Here is a 13,310-nt window from a genome sequence, read left to right on the forward strand (position 1 = left end):
AAAAAGTCCTAATGAAGGAAAAAGAGTGTACATATCTAGAAATACGCTTTGAGAGCTGTCTCATTAAAAACCTTACCAAGAAAACCCAATGGGACAAAACTTGGTTAAGGAAAAAAGAGTACAACGCGTATTTCACTCCCCCTGACGAAGACCAAGATTCAGATGTCGGAGTCTTCGTATTCCAATCTTGAATATCATCTTCTCAAGAGTTGAAGTTGACAAAGATTTAGTGAACAAATCTGCAGGATTGTCACTTGAACGGATTTGTTGCACATCAATATCACCATTCTTCTGGAGATCATGTGTGAAAAATAACTTTGGTGAAATGTGCTTTGTTCTATCTCCTTTTATGAAACCTCCTTTTAATTGAGCCATGCATGCAGCATTATCTTCATATAATACTGTGGGTATTTTTGTATCACACTTCAAGCCACATCTTTCTTTGATGAAATGTATCACTGATCTCAACCACACACATTCTCTACTTGCTTCATGAATAGCGATTATCTCAGCATGATTTGAAGAAGTAGCAACAATGGACTGCTTGGTCGATCACCATGATATAGCAGTACCTCCGCATGTAAACAGATAGCCCGTTTGAGATCGAGCTTTATGTGGATCAGATAAATAACCTGCATCTGCATAACCAACAAGATCTGTACTACCTTTGTTAGTATAAAACAGACCCATATCGCTAGTTCCCTTCAGATATCGCAATATATGCTTAATCCCATTCCAATGCCTCCGTGTAGGAGAAGAGCTATATCTTGCTAGCAAATTAACAGAAAATGCTATGTCAGGTCTTGTAGCATTAGCAAGATACATAAGTGCACCTATTGCGCTAAGATATGGTACTTCAGGACCAAGTAGCTCTTCGTTTTCTTCCTGAGGTCGGAACGGATCTTTGCTCACTTCAAGTGAGCGAACAACCATAGGAGTACTTAAATGATGCGAATTGTCCATGTAAAACTGATTTAAAACTTTCTCAGTATAGGCAGATTGATGGATAAATATCCCTTTTGCGAAATGTTCAATTTGCAGACCAAGACAGAGTTTTGTCTTTCCGAGATCTTTCATCTCAAATTCTTTCTTCAAATATTCAATCGCCTTTTGGAGCTCTTCTGGAGTTCCAATGAGGTTTATGTCATCAACATAAACAGCAAGTATTATGAACCCTGATTTTGTTTTCTTAATAAAAATACATGGACAAATGGCATCATTTATATATCCTTCATTTATCAAGTACTCACTTAGGCGATTATACCACATACGCCCTGATTGTTTTAAACCATCTAATGATCTTTGTAATTTGATTGAATACATTTCCCGAGACTTTAAACCAAATGCTTCAGGCATTTTATATCCTTCAGGAATTTTCATATAAATTTCATCAAGTAAGCCACATAGGCCGTGACAGCATCCATCAGTATAAATAATGTGACATCTTCTGTTGTTTGGACTGCTGGCCCAATAAACATTACGTCTACCAAGATGCATCATTTTACTTGGTAATTATTCTACGTCAACATGCCTTAAGAGACGTAGAAATCAAATCCTCACAACCTTATACAATATTGCGCGCTATATTGTATATTGTCGAGAAGATATCATGTTGTATCGGTTCGCAATTCGACATAACTTACTGAGATCTCATCACTTCATTATTTTCAGGTACCTGAACCTCCCATAAGGTTTATGAAGTGTTATGTCGTAGCTCTTCAAGAGCACATTGCCTCCTTATTATGATCATTTGTTCCTCCCTTTTTCAAGGATTATTATATTTGGAACCGATTGGTCTACCATGCTCCATGCACGTTGTAGACTTTGTCCTTCAGGGACATTAAGAGCATATTTTGCAGATGAAATATGAAATAGTTGGGTCAGGAGGCATCCAATGCCAAACCAACTTCGATATAAACCAGCATTATCAAGATGATTGTCTTGATTACATATTCTGAAAATTGTGCTTCCAACTCAATTATTTTGAGCAAGCAACTTTGTAAATGTCAAACTGCCAGTTGACAATAAACATACATGTGACCGTCTCATAGATGCATCTATTTAAGACATCACATTGCAGGTGAAGGGGCCCACACTCACCTTTTATATTTTTCAGAATTTTGGGGATTCAGTCCCAACATTAGCTGGTGTAATCAACTTATCATGAGAACAAGCAACACAAACAAATTCTTGAAGAATCTTCTAGTTCTTCAATATGTTTTTAATACTCAATTAGCACATCAGATTTAAATCAGGACGATCAAAATGGTCTTGTCAACTGATAAAATTATCTGTACCCGTAAACTTCAAGTTTACTATGAAGAGTGCTATTTCTTTTAATAAACTTCTGGTTTACTGTTGCATGAAATTTTATGTCAAAACTTCTGGTTTATTGTGACATGCGATCTCATCATGCTCGGGTAACGCTTTTACACACGCGACCCTACCCGTAATAAGTTGGAGATATTCAATCTTCCAATCATCTGTAGTCTCAATATGATGACCATTTTTCTCGCTAGTAAACTTCAGGTTTACTATAATTTATTTTCCGATTGAAATAATTATGATCTGAGATGAATGGTACTATCATATATAAGCTCTTCGAGAGACATTAATTTGTTCACCATAATCATATATTATTTGGACACTGCTAGTGTCATGATACTTGTAAATAAATAATTAGCTCTTCTGGAGCCTTTGATCATTAATTTCTATTACCAAAAATTGTATTAATATTTCCCCTTTTTCTACGCAAGTAAGAAAAGTATTTCTCATCTTTGAATATAGCATGGGTTGTTCCACTATCAATTACACAAATATCTTCATGATTGGTCATTGATCCAAATAATATTTGAGGATTTTCCATATATTCTTCAAAACGAAAGAATAGGCAAAGTAAACACCGAAGTAGATATTTTGATTAGACAAAGTATTACACACACTTTATTACATATATATGGAAACATAACCACAATAGCTAATACAAACGACATGTATGAAATATCTAAGTTAATACAGATCCATCACCGATCAGATGATCTATTTTTCCTTCAGGGAATTCAAAGAAATCTGCCACATCTAGATGCATAGGTTCAACATTATCTTCAGAAATAAAATTTGCTTCGGCATCCTTTTCTGCCCTTTTGAGGGAGGCTTGATATAACTCAACAAGGTGCTTTGGCGTACGACAGGTACGTGACCAGTGCCCTTTTCCTCCACATCGGAAGCAATTATTTTCTGAATTTTTCTTTTGCACAACTACATGATTTTCATCCTTCCTTTTACACTGCTGGTGGTCAAGGGCATTATATGGTGCAAAACGAGAATCATGATTAAAATCCCTTCCTCGATCACGACCATGACCATGACCACGACTGGGGCCACGACCTCTTCCACGCCTAGAATGGCGAAAATTTGCCTCATTCACTTCAGGGAATGGGGCAGTACCAGTGGGTCGGCTTTCATGATTTTTCATCAGTAATTCATTATGTTGTTCGGCCACTAGAAGATGTGAGATTAAATCAGAATATTTTTTGAACTTCATCTCTCGGTATTGCTGCTGCAGGAGCATACTCGAGGCAGGAAAAGTGGAGAATGTTTTCTCCAGCATATCAAGATCAGTAATATTTTCACCACATAATTTCAATTGAGAAATAATTTTAAACATAGTAGAATTGTATGCCTTAACAGATTTAAAATCTTGGAACCTTAAATGGAGCCAATCAAAACGTGCTTGTGGAAGTATGACCATCTTCAGGTGATCATATCTATCTTTCAGATCATTCCACAGCGTAAGAGGATTTTTAACCGTGAGATATTCCATTTTTAAATTCTCATCAAGATGATGGCGGAGGAATATCATTGCCTTAGCACGGTTTTGGTTTGATGCCTCATTTTTATCTTTGATGGTGTCTTCCAGACCCATCGCATTAAGGTGAATCTCGGCATCAAGAATCCAAGACATATAGCTATTGCCAGATATATCTAAGGCTACAAATTCACGTCTAGAAAGATTTGCCATTAGTAATGGAAAACAAAGAAATCAATACCTTCGAGGCTTGTAAAGTATTTGCTCAAGATGACAGAGTCTCGTGCTGATAACGTGTTATAAAATAAAACTATGAAGTAAATACACAGAAGAAATATGTAGAGAGAATATGTAGAGAGATTTCAGATTATATTACTTCTGCTCTTTCAACATTGTATCTGTGCATCCTATTTATAGGAGCAACATACAAATGAGATATTTTGGGATATTTTGGGATATTTGGGATATTTGGGATATTTTGGATATTTTGGGATATTTCCAAATTAATGGATATCCACCAAGTTGGGATATTTACAACAAATATATTATTTTCATGGAGACAAATTATTTTCTTTACAAAGAAGAAAGAGCAACCTCAAATTCTTAAACTTATTTGACAACTATATGAAGCATATATTTTATCTTAAGAGTTAGCAAGTACATATGAACGAGTTCGCCTCAATCAATCTCTCTAAGTTCCTACTATTACTATTACTAAATAGCACTTTTGATATTCAATTATAGAAATAATTCCATTTTAAACAAGTAGCACGGGGTGAGTAGACGTAGAGGCTCCTATGGAGATCCAGGGGCGGAGATACAACCGTAGTTACGAATTTGACTGAACTAAATTATTAGCACTTAAAGTCGTTCTAAAATTTAAAATCTTGAACACATAAAGTTGAAATTCTATTCCAATTGAACCCCTTCCTTTAGCCTAACTCCGCCATGCACTCTTAAGGACAAATTAATTTTCATTATTGTAGAAATAATTTCCAGACATATGAAGTGAAGTGATTCTCGAGTGGAATCACGAAGACAGTTGTCAAAAACAACATATTCAGTTTAATTTCGTATGTGGGGTCTGGAGAGGATAGAATGTACGCAAACCTTACTCCTACCTTGTGGTAGTAGAGACTAGAGAGGCTGTGTTTCCAAAGACCCTCGACTCAAGACTCAAGTAACACATATCAAAGCAGTTTAAAAAATAAAATACATAAGTAAAGCAAACATAACAAATAATAGAGAAATAAATACATAGCATTCACAAAAATGGAACAGTAACAACAACAAAATAATGTAATAACCAAAGCAAAGAGACATCGGGTAGTAACAGAAATTGAGGGACAAAACGAGACTAGTACTATGCTACTCGTATGCAAGGAGACAATACTCAACTATCTATTAACCTTCTATCCTAATCCTCGACCTCTATATCCTCGGTAAACTAAAAAAATGACATGTCGTATCTAATCACCTCTCCTAAAGAGAGATGGGAAGTCTAAGTTCTGTTTATGTTAGGTTCTTAGCAAGTTGCACGAAAAAAGAATCAATATGTCGTAATTATAGCCAGCTTGAGGACCTCCTCTTTGGACCTTCTTAGAAGATGTAAAAGAGACAAAACGCTCATTGATTATGACGATAATGACTGTAGATTGTTTCTACAGAGTCCATCCCTATTAATTTGTGTTCCCTAGAAATCTATGTTCATCTTTGGACATGTTAAAAAGAAACACCATAAGCTGGCGCCTGGCGGTATCTTTATTCTTTTGTGCTGTAATAATTATAATGGAAATATATATATAAATATATGCCATGTTGGTTTCAAAGTAAAAATTACATAGTTTTTGCTCAAATTCTATATATTCATAAAATCTCACTAAATATTCATAAATATTTGACTGTGAATCCAGTTATTATTATATATTAACTTGAGGTCGATATAGAAACCCATAAAATTTTAAATTAGATCTGCCTTTGTATATGCATCATTTATATTTGTATAATTTATAAACAAGATAACTTATTAAAATAAACAAACTATTATCATCATGGATATATCCGACAGTCTGCATGTTGCGTGTGAACCAACGTGGCATATTTTACTCTCGTGTATGTACGCAATTTCTTGAAATTTTACTTCCTCTTTCCTAATTTTTGTGTGGCATAATATAAGTGAATATAAATTTTCATAAAAAGGAAATGAACTTTTGACATAAGTTGATATGCATAAAAATATCTTATTAAGATTTAAGAGTAAAACGAAAACGAAAACATAAATATTACTAGCAATTTCCAGTTATGTAAAATTAAAATGTCAAATCTTGTAAGTATATCTTATAAACTTTAACTGAAAAGTTCTCAAAAAATAATTCTGGAAATCTCTTTAGCTGAGAAGTGTCTTAGACACTTTTCTGTAAAGAAAATATAATTTTTTGTGACACAAATTTTACTCCAAAATTATTTCTCTAGAAAGAGTATCTAAACACCAAATTAAAAATTCTGCATCTCTCAGAGTTGAAAATCTCAACCAATTAATGAATTGGCTTTCTCTGATAAAGTAACTGCAGAGCTTAAGATGATAAAATCTTGTCTTGCTCTGACATGTATTTGCTATCCATTTGGATTGAGCTGGCTGATAATTTATAATACGATGCACTGAATATTGTTCTTTGGACAAGGTATGGGACAGTTTATGGGATGGCTAATCGAGCTTTTCGTCAATACCCATCGGCCCTTCAAGGCATACGTGCTACTGATGAGGGGGCAGTGGATCCTAAGGAGTACGAAGCTATGATGCGGCAAGTTGCCCGGCCCAGCTAACACTTAATGCCTTGGAAGCCAGGATGTTGGGTATGCAGGACCAAATAGACAGCTTACTCAATTCCGGGGCATTTCCGATACCCCCGTATCTTGGGGATGCTCGTAGGTCATAGCCCCCCAACCCCACCTCCCCACATTGCCAAGGTAGACGACATAGGTCACGGGCTAACGTAAATCATGCTCTTGTCGGTAAGTCTAGTGGGGAGGATACAGATCATGTCTCTAACACCCAACATTGACCTTTTTGATTCGTGTACTTTTAGATTCTAATTTTGCCATGTTTTGTTGGATATGTATATGATGTTTAAGTGTTTGAATATAGTTTTAATTCGAATTAGAAGTACTTTGAAGGTGAATTTGATTGTAGAATGTAGTTTATTGTTGTTTGAATATGAAGTTTAAGCGTTTGAATGTAGAATGTGTAAGTGTTTGAACATAGTTTATGGTTTGTTATGTTGCCTTGTTGCCTTGTTGATGAATTGGATGCGTTGGATGTTGTAGAATGTTGATTTCGTATTTTGGCAGGTGGACTGCTCTAAATGCAGCCAAATGCTGAAACAAAATAATCCAGATTTTCGACCTCAGATATTGCTAATTGTTTCCCTCATGAGGTCGAAATTGTACCCAAAAAAATACAATTTTGACCTCATGTGATCGAAATTTAGCAATAATGTTACCAGATTTCGACCACACGTGGTCGAAATTCTGGGTAGCATTTCCAATTCCGACCACATGAGGTCGAAATCTGACAACAATATTACTAAATTTTGACCACATGCGATCGAAATTGTGTAAATAATTTTTTTATTTTATATTTAGATTTATTTTTGATCTCATGTGGTCGAAAACATTAAATAATATTTAAAGATAAATATTTTTTTCGACCCCATGTGATCGAAAACAGTTTCTCTCTTAATTTAGGTAGAATTTTTTTTCGACCTCATGAGGTCGAAAAAAATTTCGACCAAGGTATTAGCGATCTGCGCGTGTGGTCGATATATTGGATGTTTCGACCTCGTGTGGTCGAAATTTTTGATCGAAAATTCCTATTTTTTAGTAGTGTAATTTGCAGATAATCTGACATTTTCCTTTTTTGGTGGATTTGATAAAGAAGTTAGACGAGGGAATACTTTCTAATGGAACTAAAATTTTAAATATATGAATGATGCACAAAGGATAAATTTTAAATTTAAATGATGCTTCACAGTTTATTTTAGGTAAATTCTATACCGGAATATTTATGAAAGTTTAATTAGGGGCTATGTAATTAAGGGCAAGTTAGGATAAGTCGCCTTATAGGTTAAGCTCCCAAGGGGGGACAAAACCGTGAGACTCAAACGTCCTGAGGTAACCTAAAGAAGAGAAAAAAGCGAACAATACCTTGATGGTTGGACAGGGCCGTCCAATAAAATTGAGGGCTTAAAGTCAAACTTTAAAGAAAGGCCTTAATTTATTTTTTTTATAGAGAAAGATGGTCATATATAGTTTTATTTAAAGTCTACTTTTGTAGTTTTTTTTTTAGATGCGAAACCATTAATTACTATTTTATAATCGTCAAGAACAATGAAAAGTCAACTGACAATATAACTAATCAATCACGCGGCTAAAAAAATTTCTTCTCTTTTTTTTCCTTTATAAATATTGTGCACTCCCTCTGTCTCAATTTTTGTGACAATTTGACTTTCAAGAGTCTAACTTCTTTATTTTTATCGTGAATTCAGACAAACAATCTTTACGTTTTTTGAAAAATAATTTACGTATTTAGAAACTACATAAAAGTACCACAAGTTACAATAATTTTTTAAACAAATTAGCATAAAACTTAATAAAAAATGGGGCCTCAAAGCCATTGTCTTAGTGGCTTTGGCCTTAGACCAGCCCTGTGGTTGGATCTTGATCATTTTTTTTCGCGGATTGCCCTTCTTTTAGGGTAGACTTTAAATTTTGCCCCTCATATTTGTGGTCTTTAAATTTTGCCCCCCATATTGCCGGTCTTTAATTTTTGCCCTTCGCGTTGCAATCCTGAGCTTCGCGCAGAAATCATGAGGTTCTGGGTTCGAACTCCCGCTCAAGCATAAATTAGAAAAAAAAATCACAAGGCAAGGTTTGGGTCGCGTGTATGCCGGACTCGACATACACTTGTTAAGGAATAACCAATGTTATGCCGGACCCGGTATACTCATGCCTTATGGGAAGACTTGGCATAAGTATGTCGGGTCCAACATAACTTTGGTTATTCCTTAACAAGTGTATGTCGGGTCCAGCATACTTATGGATAGACTTTTAGTTAGGCCTTAACTAAAAGTCTTTTCCTAGTTATGCCTTATAAGGCGGAACTTATAGTTATGCCGGGTCTGGCATAACTTTAGTTATTCCTTAAGGAAAAGTTCCGCCTTATGAGGCATACTTTTAGTTATGTATTATGGGGCGCACTTTTAGTTAAAGCATAACTAAAAGTTTACCTTAAAAAGTAAAAATAAATAAATATATGCCTCAAGGCAAAGCCTGCCCCCCATCGGCAGACTTTTGGTTAAACATAACTAAAATTCTTCCGGTGGGGGCATAGCGAAATTTAAACTATGCTTTGCGATTTTTTTAAAATTTTTTGACTGAGTGGGGGTTCGAACCTGGAACCCATGGGTTTTAGCCAAAGGGCAAAATTTAAAGATTACAAATATGAGGGGCAAAATTTAAAGACCACCCCAAAAGAATGGCAATTCTGCGAATTGCCCGATCTTGATTGCAACATGAGGTATCAAAGTGAGTACTTGTACTATGGTGGAGATAACCTTAGTGAGGACGTTGAATTCTTAATGAAGGGGGTGACTATAGCAGCCCATAGTCCATTGGTGCAGGGGTGGCTCAAGCATATTTGTGGCCTAAAGCCACTACTGATGAGAGACCTCAGATTTTGTTTAAAACGACTTAAACGTTAAGAGAGCATTTAAACTCTATTTTCCTAACGTTTATTTCTCCAATAATCTTTTTAGGGGTTGTATTATAATTTTAATTTATAAAAATTTTGAATAACCAGATTTATATTGTTGACATATTTACGTTATTGTAACACCTCGTACCTTTAACTTAAGCTTTGACCATGACCCTAGACTTAGAAAACCAGATAAAGAATGTGGCAATTAGAATTTCCTCTTCAGTTGTAAGATGGCGGTTTACGCCCATGAACAGTGACCGTATTTCAGTATACGACCCGTATTTCAAGTCGTAAACTGGTATTTCTGAGCATTCTGGAATTTGACATTTGGAGGCTACATTGTTAAACAAGGACCATATTTCAAAACGTATTTGGAATTTGGGAAAACTTCCTTGATGAAAGTTGTAGAGCTTTGAAATACATTTCCAACGGTATATTATGGGGGTCAAACGGACATCTGTGCAAAGAGTTATGACCATTTTACTGAAGAGACGCAGTGCAGTCCATAAGGAATACGGACCGTATTTCAAAATACGGCCCATATTTCAAAATACGGCCTGTATTTTGCTGGACGTAAAATTCAATTTTCCAGAACAGTATGTATTCGTCCATATCAGTTCAAATCATTATTTTTCATTCCTTCAAGCCCTAGAACGACCTCCTACCCTCCTCCATCATCAAGAACACCAAGGTAAACCTACTCTTAATTATTTCAAGTCAATTCTAACATATACTCTAATAATCTAAACAAGAAATCATCATTCTTAACTAGGGTTTTCAAGAAAACCCATCTTAAGGTTCAAGAATTCAAGATTTTGAAAATCTTCTTCAAAGCTCAAGTCTTTGATTAAAGGTTTGGAGCGACTAAGGTATGTAGAGTTACTATCTACGTGTGGGAACATCATTGTTCTTCCCCACACCTCATAATCCAGAAAATTATGATTCTCTACTAAAACTAGGGTTTCAATACCATGCTCATGATAATCCTAGGTCCATGTCCATGATTATATTATGTATGAATTGTTATAATTCCATCATTGAGTTCTTAATATTTCTTTATGATTATTAAGAATCCGTCCTAATCCATGAAAACCCATATCTTGTATTCCATGGGTTCTTGCATGCATGTTTTTAAATAAAATGATTATTTCATGAATATCTTACATACATACTAAATACAAGTTATTTCATGAAACCATATTTACAAGTTATTTCATGAAACCATGTTTACAAGTTATTTCGTGAAATCATGATTACAAGACAAGTACAAGTTAATTCACGAAAATCATGGGCTTCTTAGCCAACCGTATTATGTTCATGTTTTTGTGAGTTGCACGAATTACCGAGAAGGCTCAGATAGCCTGAAACTACGTAGCCACCGTAGGACAAGGATCGCTCCGCCCAGATAGAACGATACCTTAATTTTACACTGAATGGATCCATCAGGCACGTTACCACCTTATACCCTGGCAAGGTATGAGGGCTCTGCTGGTCCGGCAAGGTACCAGACTCCACGTACCCACGTGGTGATATCACATGTCGGTTTATGAAATGCTCTCCCTACTTATTATGTTTTGCTTATATCATATTTATATATGTACCCATGCTCATGCTCATGTTCATGTCCAGGTTTTCAGTTTCAGTTCTTATTATGTTATTCCATGTCCCATGTTATTTCTTTCAGTTGTTTTCCATACTAGTACATTCAATGTGCTGACGTCCCCTTTTATTGCCCGGGGGCCTGCATTTCACGATGCAGGTACTGATATACAGGACGACACATCTGCTCAGTAGGACAACATTCGTATCAGCTTATTGATGAGCCCCATCTCATTCGGGGTTTAGTTAACTTTTGTTTTATGATTAGTTATGCATCTTAGGTATGCTGAGGGGCCTTGTACCAGTAAGTATGTTTTCCAGTCAGACTCATGATAGAGGTTTCATAGACTAGACAAGTCAGTTATGTTATGTCAAACATTCGGAGTCGTATAGCCATTTTGGCTCATTCATGTTATTTCCGCACTCATGTTTAAACAAGTATTTTTATTAAGTATTATGACTTACTACGTTTTATAAAGGCTCATCATGCATTCACATTATATTCCGCTCATGTTATGCCTCATGATGATTCAGCAAGCCATGTGGTTCGCTCGGTCACATGCAGTAAGGCACCGAGTGCCGTGTTTCGCCTAGGCTATGGTTCGGGGCGTGACAGTTATAATATAATAAATGATTGAAAAGATAATATACCATCATAAAGTGAAAATAACAAAAATAATAAAAATAACAAATATTAAAAAATAAAACGAAAATTATAATAATAGAATGATCCAAAAATTTGATGAGTTGATTGCTAAATTTTTTTTTTTGGTGCTTTAGTAACTCTTCCCAATGCTTGAAACACGAGGAAAAAAGAGAAAAGAGAGCGCACTATATATATTTTATCAATATAGTACTCTTAAGTTATGATTTTTCAGAAAATGTATATAACTTATCATATGCACTTGAACTGGGAAAGGCAATAAAAGAGAATATAAAAGTGCATAAATATTATATGAGAGATAGAGTCTAGACTCTTCACTAACAAATAGAGAGTGAATAATGTAAAAGTATAATTTACTATTCTAAATGTGTTCTGATTGAAAAAATGGTAAGGAATGCAATAAAATAATTTCACTTATAAGATTTTTTATTCACAGGCAAATGGTTTGGAATTGTGATTCATATTTACCAAAGTTTTACACATACAAAGTTTGGAAGAGTGATTCATATTTATAAAATGTTTACTTAAATTGTCACACACATAAAAATTATTTTCCCTTTTATATTTAAAAATTAACCTATGTAGCTTATTAGTAAGGGGAAAGGACACAAATGACTGCTGGGCCATAAATAATCTCATGCGCTGACCCATCCATTCCCAAATCCAAAAGTTAGCCCATAAACTATTCCCATCCGGTAGCCAAAATCTGTAGCAAGCCTTTTGTGGAGACTAAAAGTCGCCACAAAAGATTTAAAAAGTCGCCACTAAAGGCTGGCCGGTCCAACAGCCCAATAGTTTTTTTTTTGTCAGACTTTTTGGCGACTAAAAGTCGCCACGAAAGGGCTGCTACAGAAAAATCAGGCTTTTTAGTGGCAATTAAAAAGGTCGCCACTAAAGGTTAAATATCCCAAAACATGTATAATATGTGTATATTTAGTAAGAAATATCCCAAAAAACTCTGAGGCGATTTTTGTATATAATATGTATCGTTTGTGTATAAAAATATGTATCAGTACCTATCTGTAATATATAGAAACTGTATAAAATATGAATCACTAAGGTATGTATCATTTTTGTATATAATATGTATCATTTGTGTATATAATGTGTATTATAGAATAGAAAATTGTATCATTTTTGTATATAATATGTATCATTTTTGTATAGAAAGTGTATATATAATTCCAGCATGTGTATATAAACTATATTAGTCTTGTATAGAAAGTGTATCATACGTATAAAAAATGTATCATAGAAACCGTATCATTGTGGTATATAATATGTATCATTATTGTATATGTTAAAAATAAATATCATATCATTATTGTATAATATGTGTCTAATAAATGTATAATTAACGTATAATTTATGTAAGATTAATTCCAGCATATGTCTATAAAATGTATAATTCTTGTATATAAGGTGTATAATTCCAACATATGTATATATGTTGTAGCAGCCCTTTAGTGGCGACTTAGTCGCCA

This window comes from Lycium barbarum, chromosome 9 (genome assembly GCF_019175385.1).
Source record: "Lycium barbarum isolate Lr01 chromosome 9, ASM1917538v2, whole genome shotgun sequence".
In the NCBI taxonomy this organism is placed as follows: Eukaryota; Viridiplantae; Streptophyta; class Magnoliopsida; order Solanales; family Solanaceae; genus Lycium; species Lycium barbarum.